The following is a 20333-nucleotide window of genomic DNA, read 5'->3' as shown; positions in this document are numbered from 1 at the left end:
CCAGGTTAGCAACCGACAAGGCCCCGGCCCCGCGGCGGGGGGAGCCCTGCCCGCCCCACGGCGGGACGAGGAGAAGCGGGGCGGAGGGGTGGGAAGGGTGAGGCGGGGTATCCGCCCGGCTGCTGCCGCCTGCGGTGCGGTGGGCTCTTCCCGGCCCCCAAAATGGTGGGTGCCGCTTACGCTCCACCCCCGGGAGGGCTTTGTTTTTGTTTGTTTTCCGGGCATGGCGGCGCGGCCGGGGAGGAAAGGCCGCCCCGTACCGGCGGAGGGGCCCGGGCGGCGGTACCGGGACTGAGTGGCGCCGGGGAGCCCCCGCTCCGCCCTGGGTGGCGGTGGTGCGTGTGAGGGTCTGCCCGGAATCGTGTGGGTCACCCCGGGTGGGCGCTCGGGGAGGAGCGGGGGCTCCTCCGGTACTGGTCGCTGGCCTTGCAGGGGTTTGTGGCTGTAGGGGCCGGGCACTGGCCCCCAGCGTGGGGCAAAAAAGGCAACAGGCACTTGTATCACTGCTGTGTTTCTGAAGGCTCTTTGTGTTGTAAGCAGGTGTCAAGATAAACCATGTATTTAGCTCCTTTTTTTTTCTTCATAAAAAATGTATTCACGCTTGGATATAAGTATGGGTAAGTATAGATAAATGCAGATTTCAATAGAGTTGAATGCCCCTCTTTCCCTGCATTGTTGTGCTGGCACAGACCCCCACAGAGGGAACAATACTCACTTTTTTTCCATTACAGGATGAGTCTTTAAATGTTCTTTCTGTCATCTGGGACCCTTCCTCAGAATCCGTCCCTGGCCTTCAGATTCAGACCATGGACGATATTTAAAAATCCCCTTTTGTCACAGTATATTTTAAAGTGAAGCAAATTTGGTGCAGATGAGGACAGCTAGAAAGTACAGTTTGTAACGCAGTAACAGCATGGGCACTGTTTATCGCGGGCTTCTCTGCTGATCCAGGTCAGTCCCGCTTTGCACTCAAGCTTCCATCTTAGGTCAAAGTATCCACACAGCAGTTGTCCACGGTGACATATTTGGCCCTGCAACCTTTAGTTAAGCATTGGAGAGGTCCTGTGGTGGACCTCGCAGGCTGGGAACAGACTTTTTGCTGATTATCCATGTGAGTTCTTTCTTGAAGATTTCACTTTATTACTGTTTAGGAGTTTTGTTTTGCTCTTATCAATGGATAACTTAAAACAGCCCCAGTGTGAAATCCGTAGCAACAGAAAATTTATTATTGGCATTTATGGGGTTCAAACACAGTTTTAGGCTTCTCTAAGATGTTCAACTCTCTGTTGAGAATAAAAATTGTGCGCAAATTGTGACTGTTGCTCATGATGGAGAGGCTTTGCAATGGGCTGCTGTAAACAATAATGACAGCTGTACATGACTTGGTCATTTGGGTGTTTATCCTGTGAGTATGTTGACTTTTAATAGGAGAATTAGGCAAGCAATCGCTGGAGAGGATCCAGCGAACCACTGCCTCGCCCAGTCATGATTTCAAGGTTAAGGCAATGTCAGAGCTGGCTGCTGTGAGAGCCTGGTGGTGAGACTCCAGCTCTGTTACTGGTGTTTCCAGTGGTGCAGTGGCAACAACGGGAACAAGACTACTGGCAACTAGAAAGACTTCCTCATTCAGCTGTCAGTTCATGGTTTGTTCTCTCTGTGGAGCTTCATCCTGTGTCGTTGGTGTAGCTCTGTAGACCACAGGTATGTCCCACAGTGTGCTTTCCAGTTGGGATCCTGTACACTGTGGAGGTCCTGTGGGAGCATGTGGTGCCTCTTCGCTGGCTGGCATGCCAAGATTTCCTTTCTTTGTAAACCAGCATGCACACATGGGTCGAAACACAGCTGGGTCACTCAGGGGTCCCACAGTATAGATGTTGCCTTTATTTACCTTGAGTCAGATGTCCAAAAGCAATAACTGCTAAGCTGCTTTCCCATTAGTAGGCACAGGATGCTCCAAATCTGGGCTGTGTTTCAAAGATGGAGACTTGTCAAATGCCATGAGATGTCTGCTTCCCGTGGTGGGCTCACAGAGCCCCAAGAGGAAGCAACAGTTCACGTTTGGCTTTGCAACGTGACAGACTGCACCTGTGAGAGCTCTGAACGAGGAAGAGCTGTTAGCAGTCATTACTGGTTCTTCGGAGTAGGGATAGTTTAAGCCACTTGTTTTCTAGGCCATTCACTCCTGTTAGTCAGGTAGGTCGTTAGCAGCTTTGCAACACCAGCTCAACAGTTGTACAGCAGTCCAGGAGATGGAGAATGGAAGAATTCTTGTGTTCACAAATGCACAAATGTGGTCTTTTAATTTCACTGTGTATGCTGTGGTGGGACTGTGAGGCTAGTCCTTTTGCTACTACATTTCTTGGGGACAAGAAAGCAGCGAAGAGCATTTCAAGTTGAGGCTGGTTGTCCTTATTGCTCAATAACTATTTGATGGGAGTCTTTTTTTTTTTTTTTCTAGAGAACGCATGAACTGTTTTCACTGTTTCTCAGAATTAAGTTACAGAAAATTCAACAGACACGGCAGGCTTCATTGTACCTGCTTTTGGTAGATAATGTTTTTAAGTACAGAGGCAGCTTAGAAGGATCTGCTTTTGTGGAAACAGACACAGAGGTGGTCCTTGCATATGCAGAATGCTGGAGGTGACTATGGACCAAATAGACTACAGAACAAAAAAAACCAGGCCCCTGTTTATGAGCTGTTCAGGCTGTAGGAGATCCTTGTTCCAGATAGACTTGGAGGCTCACAAATAGGTTTTATGTGGTCCTTTTTTTCTGAGAGGATGTGATTTACAAATACAGTTTCCCTGTTCCAGCAGAACCATAGGACAATTTAACCGATGGCTTTAGTTCTCTTTGGTTTTTGCTTCCCCTGCTTAATTTGGGGAACAAACAATTATCAGACTGGATTTTCTAGAGCCTTAAAATGATCTTACAGATGGAAGAAAGAGCCATGTAGTGTCTTAGGCCTGCATAGATACTACTGATAGAAAAGATGAATGCAAATAGAAAAATTTGTATCGGACTAGTATAAATACAGAACTGGCAACCTAAGTCCATGAAACTTCTTCTTACCTGTAAACATTTACCTATAATCTGTTGTCAGAATGGAAATGAGGTAGCCTGAAATTTTCCAGTGTGCAGGATTTATGTTCTGGTAAGTCTGGATACGACAATGTCATGTACAGATCTGTTCTGACCATTTTTTGGCACCTAGCATCTTCTAAGTGAAATGTATTTTTAAAAACAAAATGGGAATTAATGAAAAATGTTTCTAAAGGATGCGAACAGTTGAATGGTTATGTTTTGTTTTCGAGGTTCTTGATACGAGGGGAGACGAGTCACATAATGCTATATTCTTAAGGCTCCTCTGGGCTAGACGGAGATGATGAGCTATCTTACTGAAAAATCCCTTTCTTTTTGAGTTAAAAATCAAAAAAACACTTAGGATATGAAAAATCTTTCTTGTTAATAGTTCCTCTGCAAAATGGACATCATAAATTGCCTAATTTATAGATAAAAGACCCTTTGTTAACTTCATTTTATGTGATCCGTGGTCATGTTGTTGTTGGACAACATCTGGTATATGTTTAATGTGTCATGCTCAACAAAAGTTTTTGAAAGACCTTTTCCGTCCTCAGCATGGAAAAGTTTTTTCACTTCCTTTTCTTCCATCAGCCTTATTTTTCCAGTACTTATCACCTCTTATTGTGTCTTATCTTTCTTCTGGATAAGATTGTTTTCTCAATTCATATACAGAAGCCCGGTTAACTTTTGAGTGCAATCTTTGCATGCCATCGTACCTATAGGTTCAGAGATAGCACTGTTTGTTCAGGTAATGTTGGTGAATAAGACTCATTTTTCTGGAAAAAAGGGCCTTGTATACCTGTGGAGAATGGAAATAAACAACATTCTTCTGTTAGGTATGTGAATCTGATTATGGGAATGACTGAGTTAATTTATCTGGTTATAAAGAACATAGCATCTTCTAAAATGCACATGGTTATTTTTAGTTTTGTTGATTTTAGCTGAACCGTAGACATTTCTCAGTATGTATTACAATTGTATATATTGTTTTCCAAGAGAGAGTGAATGCAGCACTAGAAAGTAATTATGGAACTAATATATTTCCCTGAAATGCACTTTGGGTTGCAGCATTTTGCGCATGTTTCTAAAAATTACTTCGATTTCTGCTTAAATTATCCTGGTATCACAAATACCACTTGTATCAATTTATCCCAAGGATACCATCTTGATAAGGATATGTTGTCCTTTATTGTCATAAATAAGTTGCCTTCCATAATAAGTGTTTTCCCCAGATCCAAAATGTTTTATCACCAAGGAGTGTAGTGCCTACCTACTCTAGGCACTGGGGTACCTCCACTGTATGTCACAAAGAAGAAAAAGAACGTGTATTTTGGCATTAAAAAACTGAAACAACAAAGCAGACAGTCATCATACAAAAGTAACCTCTTCAAACAAACCCTCTGTCAGACAGCTTCATGGTGAATTTTGTGTAGGAGTCAATTTTCCTTTTTCTCAGTGTACCACGTACCACCACAGTCTCAACTTCAAGAATGATCAGAGACCTAGAAAACATGATAAGAGGAGACACTGAAAGAATTGGGGTTGTTTAGTCTAAAGAAAATTAAAGTGTTGGGGAAAAGTGGTAATGATCTTCAAAAATCTTCTTTAAAAGTTTCTCCTCAGAGAGAAGGAATATGTTTTTCTTCATGTTCAGTGGGTCTAGGGCAAGAGGTGATGGGCTTGGAGTAGGAGATTTAAGGTAGACATTAGGAAAATATTTCAAACTGCAAAAGTAGTTTAGCGCTGGAAATGATTACCTGGGAATCTTGCTTACTGAAGGTTTTGAAAAGCAGGTTAGGTAAAGTGTCTCAGGAATGGTTTTAGTTGCAGTAGATTGTATACAGATAACCCCAGAAGGTTCCGGACTGGCTTATATTGTTTCGTTTCTCTCGGGTGATTTACAACAGATGCATTACTGCTGTGTTAGTTTAATTCTCACTGTTCCATATATCCTTAGAAAATACCAGTAAGAAAGCAAGGCAGTAGGTAAAAATTGGGATAAGTAGAATGGCTGGTGAAGTTCCCAATAGCAGAATATTAAGGAATCACAGTTACTGCAGGATAAGTGTTGTGTTTGAGCGGGAGTGTGACTCGGTGTCACATCAGTGGGAGCCCCCAGTACTGGGCTGGCGTTCAACAAGTAGTGGATATTCAATACACAGAAATCTATGTTTCAACTCATCTATTAATTTTTAATTTAATTTAAATAAATTTTAATTTAATTTTAAATTTTAATGGCAGTGGTGGGGTTGTTCTTCACTTTTTGTTATGTGTAAATACTTCCTGAATTTGCAAGGAGTGAGCTCTATCCAGAGTTTTCCAGTGGCCAGTGTGTTAGTCACCAGGTACCATCACTGTGGGTTCAGGGATATTCTGCCCAAGATGTGGGGAAAAGATAGATATTTGGAGTAGCAGGCCCAGAAGCCAAAATTACCTCAACGAATGAGGAGTATGAAGTTGAACATGATATTGTTTCATCTGAATTTACTTCTATCTTGGAGACTTTTGGTTCCTCACAAAGCCTTCAGTTCACTGCAACAGTAAGGTAGCATCCAAAATGCTTGTTCCTCTTTGAAACAGAATTGGAGCATTTATTATTTGTCCAAGTTGAATACGCTTTCCGCTGCACAACTTAAAATACCTCTTGTTCACCTTCACCTAAGTCTTCCTGTTTCTCTGATTTTCACCATTTTTCCTGCAGCCTAAAATCTCTGTTTTCTTCCTGTAGGTAGCTATCGGTCTTCTGCAATAACAGACTGATAAAATGACGCATGGAAAGATTCCCGAGAAGCTATGGAGTGTGACTCTGCGTGCAACTCTCCCAGTCCGAGATCGCCTGTGTCTTTGTTGTTCCTTGTCAGAAAACTGTTGAAACTGTTTCTGGATACTGAATGACATCTGTAGGTACTGTGTTCTAATCCCTTGTAATTTCAAAATCTTTCCTAATATCTAAGATTGATATAAGTCAAGCTCTGTATTACGTGTCCTGTCCGCATTGTTGCAGTGATTTTAGATATCTGAAGACTGTTATCATGCTGCTTTGTTTCAGTCTTTCCATACAGATTGCAACTTGTAAATCTCCCCTTCGTTTCACTGTCGTGCAGACTCTTTCTTTGGTCCACTTTTTCAGTAAGCGTCCAAAGCTGGACAGAGTACTCCAGTTAAAACCTCAGTGTTGAGTAAAGAGAATATTATTTAGTACGTGAAAAAATGCCCTTTATCAAACTTAGTGTCCATCCTTTTTCATAATACAACATCGTTGACTTCAGTTTGTAGTGCACTGTCACTCTCTATCCTTCTCAGGGTAATTCCTGCCTACTCAGATTTTCTTATTTTATGCTTCTCCAGATGATTATTCTGAAGGGTACTATTTTGAACTTCCTGTTGAAACTCTGGTCTATGATGGCTTAGCCAGCTGAATTGCAGAAGACAAGTTTCTGGAGACTGAACAGAAGGAATGCAAGGAGGAACCACTGAAGATTTTGTATTAGGTGATTGTGGATGACTGCCTCTGGCACTGGGGAAGCGTTGATCTTTGGGAAATTAACTTTACCGTCTGGCCAGAAGTGTTTCCTCTTCTTAAGATTCGGTTTTACTTATTGAACAGGCCGTGTGTGTGCACCTTCCTTGTGGAGGGAGAGCAGGCTGGAAATTTGTACCAATATTTGCTTTTGCATGCACCAACACTTCTGTTATCTGACGGAATACTGTGCTTACTGCAAAAATTTCTAGAAAACAACTATATCATGCAGAACACAGGAATGATCATAAATTAAGTCTTCCTGATTTCTGTAGTGCTACAAGAAGGGATACAAGAGGGTAGTTGTACACTCCCAGTTAGTCAGTCCTGGTTTCGGTTGTGTGGAGATTCCTATAAGACATGAAAATCTCGATTGTTTAAGCTGCTAAGATCTGACAGAACAGGAGGGAGGCCTTTTTTTTTTTTTTTAGCAGAACAAATCACATACTGTTTAAACAAACACTTCCCACACACTGAAAGACAGCTAAAGGTACTGTAAGTTTATTACGACTTTTTTGAAAAAATGTTTCAAAATTTTTGTGTCTAAATTATTTTTCTTTTCATTTATTTTGAAGTGCATACCTAAAGTGAGTTCTTGTAACAGCAAATATTTCCCTCTTTCGGTTAAGTTTGTAGAAATTGTAGGCTCTCTGGAGCTACTTTTCTCTAACTTTTTTTTTGGAGGTGTTATCATCTTAACAGGAACATTGTTAACAGTGGACTTGCAGACTGCTTTAGAAATTCGTGTATTGGGCTACATACTGACTTAGGAAATGTCTCAAAACAACATACACTTCGCTGGTACTTGTCCACAAAAGCTCCTGTAGAAATAGATGACCTTACAGAATCTCTGCAAGATGCGGGATGATTGTAGTGGTGCGTATTGCCTCTGAGTCGTAAGCTGTACACCAGCACAACACAAGGGTTAAGGACAAGGTAAAATCACTTTCTGCTGTTTCGATTTCTTGAGAGATTATTGTTTTTACGCAAGAAATGGGGAGTGGGGTTCCTTGTGTGAGGACTGTTCTGTGCCAGAAGTTGAAGGCATGGGCCAAAAGGTTCCTGTCAACTGTGGTGCCATTCATAGCTTTTGCATCAGAATCTTGAATTTGGATACAAAGATCTCCGTTGTAGAAGCCCCATCTTGTGGACAACCAATCAATGACTACTTCAGCACAACTGAGATTTGAAATACGGAGAAAATATGAAGATATTTTGGTAGTCTTTGCAATAAAATGGAGAGTCTTCATGTTGCTGGACAATGTGGAAACTTCATTCATGTGTAGAAATTGGCATATGCTTTTTGAAGGCTATTTCCAAAGGTAAGAAACAGTGAAATGCAGAGAGGTGATAAACCGGGATGGAAACAAGGATGTTGTCCCCAGAACTCTTGTTTTAAGTCTGAATCAGCTAAAACACTAACAAGCCTGAATCCTGCCTTGAATTCCCAGAATAGTTTCCTTTAGCATTTGTATAGTATAAATGAGTCTTTGGGTGGCAAAATCATATAAGGGCAGAAGGACATTCTGTGAAAAAAAAATTGTTAAGACAGAAAGAATAGTAAAGCATGCATGAAAGCTGAATCGGGAAACTTTGGGAATGTCCTTAAGGAGATACTTGGTTTCAGCACAAGGTAATGGAAAAGGGCAAGCAATTCCAGACTCAGTGAGCCAACATACTTGGTAAAAGAGTTTTAGGAAGGTAAAAAGAGTGTGAAAACAAGCCCATGATAAAAGTTATTTTCAGATTTCAGTATGAATTAGTAGAATATATTACATATATTCTGTCATATAGAATAATATATACATATGATTAGAATATTGTTTTGTCACTCTGAAGAAACTGGGTTACTATATGATAGTTTTCTATTTCTTCTATATGAAGAAATTAGGAAACTATATGATCATTTTCCATTTAATAATAAAGGCTATGATGAAGTAGCCAGAAAGCGTAGCGACATCTAGGGAAAGTTTGGCAGAAGTGCCTCCATGCTAAAACATCTGTAGCTCCATTTTTTTTACTTCTCAGGTTGGCATTTGACAGTTATACTCTACGGAAAAACAAAAATGTCTTGAGCAACATAACCTCTTGAGAAACAAAGATAATGAATATGAGAATATGGTCTTTATGTTAAGATTTTAATAGGATCCCAGTGGGAGTTCTGAGTAGTGATAGTAGAAAAGAGATGCTCTTCACTGAATTTGCAAGTTAGATCTGTGTGAATTTTAAGCAGGAGACAGGTATGTGCTTAAATCCAATGTACTCTTCAAAAGACATCCTGCATCTCTGACTGAAAATGTAACCGCTTTTTTTTCTGTGAAGGTAGTGTACCCAGGGAAAGTTTGGTCAGAGTGGCTTGCTCGGAAGGGATGAGAAGAATAAAGAGGAATATGGTGTGTGAATGGGATGCCATACCAGCCCCGTTGTTGGGAGGAGAACAGAGGTTGCTATTGCTACAGGTGGATATCTGACTAAGCATGGTGATTAAAAAGAGACAAAAGTTCATGATGTGGGTATCTCAAAGCCAAGAAAGAATTTCCTAGTTTGTATCAAGAGAGGTCTGGATGAAATCTTCGCTTCAAAGACATACCAGGTACAATGTATTTTAATACTTAAAATTACCTGTAAAAGTGAGCGTACGTCTGCCACTTTACAGTTTAGTTTAAAATAAGTGCTTCCTTCATATTGAATCTAAAGACTTAGATTTTCATCCTTCAGTAGTCTGGGAATTACGTAAACACAAGTCATTCGTAACATAAGTAGATCTAAAAAAGTCACTGTTCTTAAAAAATTAACAGATAAAACTATAATGCACGTTACCAGCATATTATTAAAAAATTCACAGAAGTGCCTGTGCATGCTTAGGAGTTCCTGACTGACTCCTTTTGTTCCTCATAGCAATCCAAAGTCTCTTTTGAAATAGAATTCTACATTTTTGGTGAAAGGCATCTTTGAGAAATTGTCTGAGCCAGGGAAAAACCTTTGAGAAAAATGCATATTCTGAATTTTGACCTCGGTTTGTTCCTTAAGGGAGAGAATATTAAGACTTTAGCAGTGTACAGGACAAAAATTTTTACCTGAAAGCAAATTCTGCTGGAACCAGAATGTGCACATAGAAGTCTTTCTTGGTGTGAAATGAAGTCATAAAAGGAGCTTCGTGGTTCCTTTTTGTGGAAGGTGTTTCTTCCTCCAGAGATGGGGAACAGCAGGTGCTAGTTCACTCCTCAAGGGAAGAGCATATGAAGTGGGAACAGCTACTTATAATTCCCTGCACTTAAATAATGAAGCATGAGCAATTCAACAAGAGGAGTGCAGACAGATATTAGTGTGATGTGAAATCTAGAGAAGAAGCTGTGGGCTAGAAAAAGAAAACGAATATGTAAAGCTTGTACTAAAAGGGTGTTGGAGAGCAAGAATTTAATCCAGAGGTGTCCAAGAGGGAGTAACGATTGCTCAGAATCCTTGCTCCACCAAGTGAATTCATTGTAGTACAGAGAGAGGATAAAGGTATAAAGGACAGACTATTCCCTTATTTTTAGAGCAGAAGGCTCCAGAAAAAACCGGTGTTGTTAAAAGCAGAAGTCTGTGGAGGGGTATAAGACAAAGGCAAGCATTCAGTGATACTTTGAATATTAGACTGTATTAGAAATCACAGTTGCTTCTATGTGCCCATATGAGAAGGAAGGAAAATGATGACATGAAGATACTGCAGAGTGATCTGTTGTACGTTCCTCTGCCAATATGTACAATAAAATGTTCAGTTGCAGTGGATCATAAACAGAGGGTTAATTGCTAAAAGTTGCAGAGTAATATGAATCTTGTGTACTAATAGATTTTATCAAGAAAATACAGCAGAAGTGGAAACTCAGAGTTTAAGTGTGAACTTGCAGTAATCCACTGACAGAAGAGTTGTGTAGGTGTATAAAATTGATTTGAAAGGGAATGAAGAGGTGTGACTTGTGAATTGATACTTTTTAAAGGTAAAAAATTAGAGCACACGTAGGTCGTGTTAGAAAAGAAAGTAAGTCTTTATCCTTATCTCTTTATTATGTACATTTCTGTAAATGTTTCCTTTGGTTGCCTCTAGCCTTTCTACTATTTTAAATCTTTGTATATTAAATTTTTATTGATATTGAAATGCTAAGAGATGTAATAATACTGATATACCAAGTGATTTAACATTAAAAAAGATACAAAGATTTTCAGTGGACATTTGAAAACAAGGTTTGATGCATTACGTTACTACAAAATTAAATATATGCAGTTGAACTCTGAGCACTTCTGTTTGTAATATATGAGAATGTTCTCTTAAAGCTGTGTCTCCATAATGACATTTGAATTCCAACTTTGGTATGTAATTTTAGGATAGTACTTTATGTTTGATTTTCAACAGCATAATTTTTTGCAGCTAGGTGGCTTGCGCTTCGAGCGGATTCTTCTTTTTAATCAAAAGGAGGAAAGCTTTTGCTCTACCTCTTTATAAACTCACCAGAGCCAATCCTTCATATCAAAGTTCATATTTTATTGACCAGACAGTGTTTTGTCTTTGCAATTAACTGCTGCAAGGATACAGTGCTGTAGAAACTATTAAAGGACAGTATTGATGTTACTGTAGTATTTTACCAGAATAGTTATTTAAAGTATGCAGTTACTTATGTTTTTACGTCTGTGCTATCAGCCTTTTCGACTGCTCTGCACCTGTGCTGTCACTGCCTTGTGTCCCTTCCTCTTCTAGCCCTGTCCCTTTATCTGGAGCTGTGGTGGTGCCACATTGCCGTAACCCCACTACCGCTTGCATTAGTTACCACCATAGGATCCACTTCCCCAGAGATGGATCCTGGTCCCTGGGCATAAAAAATCAGCAAGCTAAGGGGAAGGAAGGGCCCCTGCCATCACCAGAGACAACTTGAAACTCTTCCGAGCCCTCTCTAACAGGCTCGATAATTCTACAGTTCCTTATAGTAAGACACTTTTTCTGGTATTGATGTCATGACCATTTTAAAATGGCATCAGCCATTAATTACGATCGCAACTTTTAATTCTGGGTTTCTGTTTCAAATCTTCCCCAGTTCAGTCAGAACCAAAAGTTAATGCCCGTTGGCTAATTTCCAGTGCATGCCTCCACAGAACAACCGTTGCCTTTAACTGGTGGAGAGATCAAGGCTTGAACTGACAAAAGACATCTGTATCTTGGAAAACAAATTAATGTTTATGTTTTAATTTATAAGTTCCTGGCTCTTTTATGGTTCCTGTTTTTCAACTAACGTCTCTTTGGATCCCTAGCTGATGGAGAGTCAAAATGGAAAAGGCCCGTGAGAGAATTATCATAATACAACATCTGGTCTGCATTGGAAAAAGCTGAGAAAGATATTCAACATCTCTGAGACCGAGAGGCAGCAGCTACGAGGCACTTTGAAAGTCAGACTATGAAAAATTGTGCAGGTTGTGGCCATCTGGGCCAATCTAATGTTGTTTTGGGAAGAGCTACTCTGCTTCCTAGCATCTAAATTTTAATCTCACTTCAGCACAGGTATGTGAGAGCTGGGAGTGGTATGAAAGGTGTTTGCTTTTCATAATGTTAATCTGAATCCCAGCATTGTCCTAATTATGTCGTGGGTTTTTGCCAGTCTCCCAGTTTTCTTTTGAGCATGTTAGCTGAAGAGTCAAAAGGCTTTCCCAGGGCTTTTGGCATAGCTTTATAGGAAAAAGGATGGAAAGGACTTTGTGTATTTTTGGAAGAATATTTTGCATCCTGCTTTAAACTATTCCAGAAGGTACAAGGACATTAGCTAGACTGCATATTGGCTTGCGTACTGGTATGTCACTAATGGCAGGGAGTTTTGCTTTGCCTAATTGTTTCTGTTTTCTGCAGTCACAGACTGTGAGAAATGCAAAGAAATCGTAGACCAGCCCACGCAGTAAGGGTACCACTGGATTCAGAGGGAACAAACTCCTTCCACCACATGAAACTTTGGTCCCTTAAGTCATAGCTCATGCAGAACAGAAACAATTTTACATGTATAACAAGAAACACTGCAAATTGTTTTCCAAACAAAGACGTATACTGCAGATGGAAGAACTGATGAAAATTGTTTATAGTTGAGGAACTAAATGTAGATTTTTCAAGAACAAGGTTGCTCTCTTCCTTGCCAAGACAAACAAATCTGGTAGAACATCTCATTGCTTTAAGCTGCCTGAGGACCCACTGGAAAGTCTATGGACCTTTCTCCACAGAAAATTTGTGTGTTGACAGTACATAAGTGTATTGTCCACAGTTGCACTGTGGCAGCTGCAGAGGAAGTGGAAGGTTCTCAGAAATACATGAGGGAGAAATGGATTTTTGGCTTCTGGAACAGTATGGAGTGCTTTTGGAAATTGGAAGTTTACAAGCTGGATGTTACTGCTACAAAAGGTTATCTGTGAGTTAAACATAATGGTAATTAATCTGCTATCTTTAGATCTCAGCATTAACAACATGATGAAAATGAGAATTCATACTCTTTAGAATTGCGGTTTTCCAAGATGCCTTAATTCCAACTGAAATACCCAGATTTTTGCTGTTAGAGGTTTTCAGCGTTAACCTTTAGAAATACACTGTGCACAGATGTTTTTACAAGGCAGTATATAATCATCCCAAACTATATTTAGTATGCCAGTTATTTAGGAAAAGCATGTATAATCCCTGATACTGACATAAAACATGTATTATCAGAATGATACAGTTTGTACTACCCTGGTATATAGTAGGCCCTGGAAATACAAAACTAATCATGTCATTAATATTCTGTTATGTCTGTAAACAGATATATTGGAAAAGACTGCCAGCAGCATTCTGGGCTGCATTAGGAAAAGCATTGCCAGCAGGTCACAGGAGGTGATTATTCCCCTTTACTCAGCACTGATGAGACCACAGTGAGAGTACTGTGCCCGGTTCTGGGCTCCCCACAAGAAGGAGGACATGGACTTGCTGGGGCGAGTGCAGGGAAGGGCCGTGAAGATGATTTAAGAGGCTGGAGATTTGTCATATGGTTGCCCAAAGAAGTTGTGGAGTTGGCAACCTTGAAGATACTCTGAACTCAACCAGGCAAGGTCCTGGGCAGCCTGCTCCTGGTGATTCTGCTTGGAGCTGGGGGTTGGACTGGATGATCTCCAGTCGTGCTTCCAACCTCAGTGATGCTGTGAATATTTGAAGCAGTTTGCTTATGTCTTGTAGGTGTTTTGGTTGGAACTTGCCTGTGTAGGAATCCTAAAGAAAGCAAAGGCTGTGACCCTAGAAATACATCCAGATGGCTGAGGCCCAGAAAAGGCATAATGGGAGTTGCTGAGTATTTTGGGTATCTCATCAGAGTGATACTTGACTTAAAAATACAAATACAGAAATCACTTGGGTCTTACTATCAATGACACCGAATACCCATAACGATTTCTCGCTTCAGCTGGATTGCAGATCGTAGCAGCCTCTCTCCATCTGAACACCTATTTTTGCTTAGTCTTGCTCTGGAAAACCTTACCATATACTTTACTCTAGAAATGAATATTTGGTGCTTTATGATGCAGAATTCGGTTGTTGGTTTAGTAAACGCTTTGTTTCCTTACTAGTACTGATACTAACAAATTGTAATGTCTTTTGACATATTGCTGCAGTAACAGGCACGTGCTATGTCTCAGAGAATTGAGAATATCATCATTTGAGCAAGGTAAAAATCAAAATATATAATTACATTGCATATTCTATGGCACTACACACTTAGCTTGTAACTATTCTTTTAGCACCTTCAGAATAAGAACAAAGCTGAAATTAAAAAGTGGCTTGCATTTCTTAATAGACACGAGATTTATATGGAAAGGTGAGATAACATATTTTTTTACATCAGCTGAACAGTGATAGGAAGATTCACCTGTGGTTTTTCATCCTGAAGATGCTGAGGAACCAACTTGCAGTGTTGAGAATTACTGGATCCTCCTTCTTTAGAAAACTTTGTCTTTCATATTGCCTCATTTCCCTTTAAGAAAGAGGGAGAGCACTCTGGAAAACAAGAAGTTGAGGAACATTACACAAGGATTGTAAAGCACTTGGTTTCTTTTTTTTTTTTTTTTTTTTTAACATTTCAGCAAATGAAACAGTAAGTAACAATAAGATAACAACTTTATTATCAATACATGGAGTCACATGGCGTCTTACAGACTAAGACAGAAATGTATAAATGCTAATTGTTGGAAGACCTGAAGCCACAAAATTAAGTCTTCAGACATAAATAACGTATGAAGGTGAAATAAACTTACTCATAAGTTCCCATCTTCTGCCACCACTTTTCCCTGACTTACTGCTTTTACAGCATATCTCCTCTGATTGTAATAGTCTTTGCGTGGGATGGGTTTTTTGGTGGGGAGAGTATTCCTTTAAATTGACACCTCTAGCAGCAGTTCCTACTTCTATTGTTTTCCTTTTATAAATTTATAGCCTATTATACCTCTCCAAGCCTGGCATAGCTCCAAGTCACCCATTTCTCAGTAATACAGGAAATTAAATCTAATGCCTAATAAGCATAGAGGCTTATGCAACCTTCGTTCACTGAATAAAGTATTAAATAACTTAATATTATTACCTTGTCTTTTGATAGCTAGAGAGTTGAGCACTTTGTTTTTCTGCAGACCACATAGGTTCTGCGTTTGGACTAGAGGAGCTGGGCTTTATCCACCCCTTCCACCAACTTTTTGAATGTCGCCTCAGTATTCTGCTCTTGTTGAAGGACCCCCTGAAACCTCCAGGTCTAGGGTTTGGTGCCCTTCTCCACTTCTCTCGGTGGTAGGAACCCCCTTTGTTCCCCAACACAAGGGCTGTGTACCCCGAGGTCTTACCCCAGGGGTGCTGGCTGCTTTCTCACTCATTCTCCCCCTCCCAGGATTTCCTCCAGCCTGACCAGATTTCTGCCTGTCCCATCCCATTTTCTGTTAGTAGCCACTGCGGTTCTGTGTCGGTGGGTACGGCATTTAAAAATGCAGAAATCTGGCTTTCAGCCGTGCAGATTAGCACCATAATTTCAGAACTTTGTCTCCTACATGTATCAGTGTAATAAATGGATTTATACTGAATAATTTTAAACTGTTATAGGCCTCTGAAACCCCTTCTGTCTAGGTTCTGTAATATGTAAGGTGACATAAGGTCACCAATGCTGTGGAAATTGGTTTTGCAGTTCGTATGCTAATTCAGCAAGAAATCAGTTCTTGCAGAAACCCAAAGAAAATTATTTTAATATAGCACCATGCTACTTTATTGACTTTCAGGAAAGATATAATTAAAACATTCAAGGGAGTTACAAGACTGGAGCAAATACCATTATGGAAATAAAAGGCTATTTTTACAACACAGCTTATTAGCTTCCTTTCGAAAAAGCAAATCAGCTGAATGTGAATGGGCACAAAATAACATTTTCACCTGCTCAAGAAGATGAGAAACAAGATATTTTTATAAACAGAGTTCAGTGTAAGAATAGACTTGGCACAGTCTCTTCTGTGTTGCTCACCTTGGGTTTACTGTAACTGGTGCTGCAATTTTCTGGATGAAAACTTCCATCGGAATATATCCAGGGCCATTAACAAGGCTGCACTAGTGCAACTGATTGCAATGTGGAACAGAATTCCCTTGGTGGTGCCTAAGGAGAATCTCTGCACTCAGTATGAATAAGTGGTAGAAAATGCCTTATTTTTTTCAGAAACAAATAATTAAGTTAAATTGAAAATAATTGTAATAGTCAATCTCTAAGAATAATCAGTAAGAATTTTGAAGCCCTGTATTTTCTCCAAACAGTGCGGCTATAGTAGCGAACTACTGAGCACAAAAAGTAAAATAACTCTAATATTCACTGTAGGAAGATGATACTAAAGGAAAACAATTTTACCAGCATAAACAGAATAAACAAAATAAAATTGAGTTTCTAAGAAAAAACTCTGAAAGTATCTATATTGTAAAAATTTTATTGTCGTCTTCATGTTTCAAAAGATATTTTAATTTTATGAGATATTAAAGGAAAAAAACAACATTTTACTCTATGTTCTTTCATAAAACAGGTACAATACTTCCATTCCCAAAGGAAAGACACCGGTTGCAACAAGAGTGGTGTCTGTTCTAGAATGAAGAATAAATGGTTCAAAATATCTACGTAAAGAAGAAACACTTAATGTGAAAATAATGTTATTTTATGTAACAGCATCCACTGTGTTCAGGCTGTTCTGTTTCAGATGGCCCAGGAAAACAAACAGGTATGACATCGTATCATTTTACATCATTAATGGAACTGTTTCCTTTAAAATAAACCTTGTTATTTTCTCCTCAAACTTTCTTTCATTAATTGCAAAGTTCTTTTGGCCTAACCATCTCTGTGTATGTTTAGCTATGCTATGTTAGCTAAAGATGATTTTCCGGTGTTTTCTAATATAGACTTTATACCAAACAATTTATTTAATTGCATTACATGTCATTTTAATAAACTGACTTCCAAAAAATCTGTGTTGATGTATATTCTGATCTTTCCTGATCATCTGTTTCAGGGTGACATTATTATGGAATGAACTACCTGGGAGGTTGCTTTAGCTGTTTTAACTCCATTCCTGTAATCCACTCCAGTCTTCATTTGTCAGCTGGTAACTTGTCCGACAATGAACATTATTATTAGAAAAAGTGGTCATTTAACAAAGAGTAACATTTGGCTCTTGAGTTCCATTGTCATCTAGGTTTCTTTCTTGGTGCAGTATCTGTAAATCAGATTATTGTCAGCTAACGGAGTCTTCAGAGGCTGTGCCAATGCCTTAGCTCTACTCCTCATCCCTCTTCTTCCAAGACTATGCAGTGGGTGGCAGCAATGATCGTTTACCTCCTTTACTAAAGATACATGGCTGTAAGAACAGAGAAGGTATGTAGGTTGTGGAATCCGTGTGAGTAACGTGTCACCAAAACCCAGTAAGCCAGAGCCCCTGGGTAAGGTCTGCAGACTCCATGGCAGATGGGTTTGCTTCCTTGGCTGACAGTGCTCAGTACGTAGTTTTAGCTAGCCTGCGATCTTCTGTACTTGGTTTCTTCCCAGAGTGGTCTGGTTTTCTCAAATGCTAGGCCGCTTTCTTCTAAGAGCTACCTTAGATGTCAAACAAGCATCCCCATAAAAGTTTCTTAACTGCATGTATTTATTCATTTCATTCCATTTACTGAACTCTGATGGTTGCTGTAATACTCCGTTTCAGTTAGAAATGGCACAAGGGCGATGGGCAGTCGTGAAGCAGCCTCTGAGGCTGCCAGCAAAATTTGACTTATTCTATCACTATAACGATTAATTGGGAAGAGTTTGTGAATGCACAAAAATTCAGAAGAGGTGAGAAGACAGAAGCTTCTGCAAACTTCATTTTAAAAGACAAAGAAAGAAAAATCAACTGAGACAGCTACTTGAAAGAAATTTTCTCAGCTGAAGGCTGCAGAGTTTCCGTGCCTTGCTTTAGTAGTTATATATTTGTCAAAGAGTTTGACTAAAAATGGAAATGCTCTGGTGGGTGAATTATCTGCAATGGCTTTTGTATACTGCTAAGGACAGTTTGGGACTGTGGTATTGTCAGTGTTAGTGGAAGGTCCTGCAGTGTTTGGGCTGCAGATCCGTATTTGAAGAAGAGCCATGAGAGAAGGGTGTGCACCCCCTGGTGCTGTGACAGAGACACGGGAGCTGCTCAGACCCAGCAGGGTTTTCACCCACGTGAGATCCCCAGGCAGAGCTCAGCACGGCCCGTTGACAATCCAAGAGGGGAGGAAACTCAGTCCAAGCTGTCATCTTCCCCTTCACCACCTTCACAAATTGTATGTAGTTACTTTTTGAAGAAACAGGAAGAGAAAACGCAATTGCATGTTTAATATTATGCTTCCAAAGCGTAGTCAGGTAGGCATACACAGGATGGATATATCTTACACACGACTGGGACGACATCTGCTTAAAATTCCGGCTCCTCTGTGCATTACTGATTTGTCTGTATAGCAAATAGAGTACTCCTAACAGTAACAGCCTGTTATCTCAAGTGTAAAGGGTTTGTTCTGATGGCCAATAGAGTGGAATTAATTTGATTTTTTGTTCTTGTTTTTCAGCAAGCATTTAAAAGGTCCAACAGTTCATCTCTGTCAGATTATTTTTCTTGTGGCTTAGCTTTGACACTAATCTCACTGTTGAGTTTACATTAATGGAGCAGGACCCAAGGTTTTCTCCATGTGTTCAGTGTTATAATTCTGACTTTGGAAGTCTTGTTGCTTGGGATAGTTGCACAAGTAGTGTCTGTTTGCACAAAAACTGCAGAACTAAGGTTCAGACACTGCTAATTAATCAATCAAGCAGGAACAAAAATAGTTTTGAAGGCTACCATTCTTCTTGGCTAATGCTCAGAAGAGTTGGTGAAAACTGCCGAGACAACTGAGTACGCTGAAGAAGATATTTATTATACATTTTATTTCATAACTGGATTTTTAGGAATCAGGTTTTGAATTTATTTATTTTACTCTGCTTTAGCAAATCATATGTAAATATACTTGTTTTTCAAAAATGCCTGCTCTGTTTTAGTTGCTTTTGTTGCCACTAGTCAACTTTTCATTCCCTGTAGTAATGTCCACAAGGTGGTGCCACAGCTAAAAAGTTAGCAATGAATAAGACAAATAAAATTTTATAATTATACCTGCTTTTTATAACTGATTCAAGTACCTGCATCATTAAATAATTAATAGTTATTTTATAAGCATTGTATCATCTGCATTTCTAATTACATCACAGGTTTGCAGGCTTTTTTTTTTTTTCGTAAGTCACTCGTGTAAGCAGAGCTGGGTCTGTGTTGAGTGGGAGCAAGACCCACACACCTGTGACTGTCCAAAATCATGTACAGAAATGAAGAGGCAGCTCAGGGGCACGTAGACGGGCTGATGAAGAATGAAGAGCTGGATCCGTAGAGACTGAGACCAGGAGAGCTGTGTGTGTCCTAGCAAGGTTACCAGGGCAAACGCTGTGCCCCATGGATGTGTCTTCTCCTGGAGAGCACGAGGAGATGCATGTCTGGCAGTACCGCGGGAGTCAGCCTGAATCTGGACAAGCAGAGTAGTTCATCCTCAGCTTCAGTGCAGTCACCCTAGTGGGGCTATGGCACATCATAGCCTAATTTTCAGAGTGTTTTCTACAGCCAGGGGTAGCCAGGCTCACCATCACCTGCCATATCATAGTGTTCGGTTAATTCCAAAGGGGTGTGAAGTGCTTACAGGAGGACCTGGAATGAGAGCAGCTGGATTAGTATCTGCAGGTAACATTTAGTAGTAGTCCTTTTTCTTTAATCATGGTTAAAAAGGCAGCCATCTCAAACTGTGCTTAGTACAGGTGATCAAGTTTCTGAGCACCTTCCTGCACAAGATCAGACTAGAGATCAGACAAGATCAGACGTGTGTCTTCAGTTCTTCAGCTACCCCTGCCCTGCTCCCCTCCATGACCTCTGCAGTGCAGGTACGCATGCTAACATTTATTTGAGTCATTTATTCATCGTATTATTTTGTACCAAAGGCAGCAAGAAAAAAAGGGTAATTTAAAAATACCTTTCAAACAAGCACTGCATTGATTGCTGCTTCCTGCTAGAATCTCTTTTTGGTTTAGTAGACTTGTATTAGAAACAGAAAAAATATCAGGTTTTGCATAAGTTATTTTCTCTAAATTGCTATATTATTATTTTT

General features: G+C 39.9%; 1 long non-coding RNA gene across 3 annotated transcripts; it reads left to right on the top strand.

Moving 5' to 3' along the window:
* The first annotated feature begins 19 nt into the window (after positions 1–19).
* On the top strand, positions 20–20077 carry LOC128913319 (uncharacterized). 3 transcript variants are annotated; one of them, XR_008467912.1, is made up of 6 exons: positions 20–165; positions 5813–5988; positions 6433–9197; positions 11888–12134; positions 13408–17245; positions 19987–20077. It is a non-coding gene; the product is annotated as an uncharacterized LOC128913319 (long non-coding RNA). The 3 variants fall into 3 exon arrangements; XR_008467913.1 differs by lacking the exon at positions 19987–20077 and having other exon boundaries at positions 13408–16864; positions 17153–18753; XR_008467911.1 differs by lacking the exons at positions 20–165; positions 19987–20077 and adding an exon at positions 216–617 and having other exon boundaries at positions 13408–16200.
* Positions 20078–20333: the final 256 nt, after the last annotated feature.

The sequence above is a fragment of the Rissa tridactyla genome, chromosome 8 (genome assembly GCF_028500815.1).
Source record: "Rissa tridactyla isolate bRisTri1 chromosome 8, bRisTri1.patW.cur.20221130, whole genome shotgun sequence".
NCBI classification, from domain to species: Eukaryota; Metazoa; Chordata; class Aves; order Charadriiformes; family Laridae; genus Rissa; species Rissa tridactyla.
The sequence above is the reverse complement of the archived record's forward strand: the minus strand, read 5'-3'. Positions and strand labels throughout refer to the sequence as shown.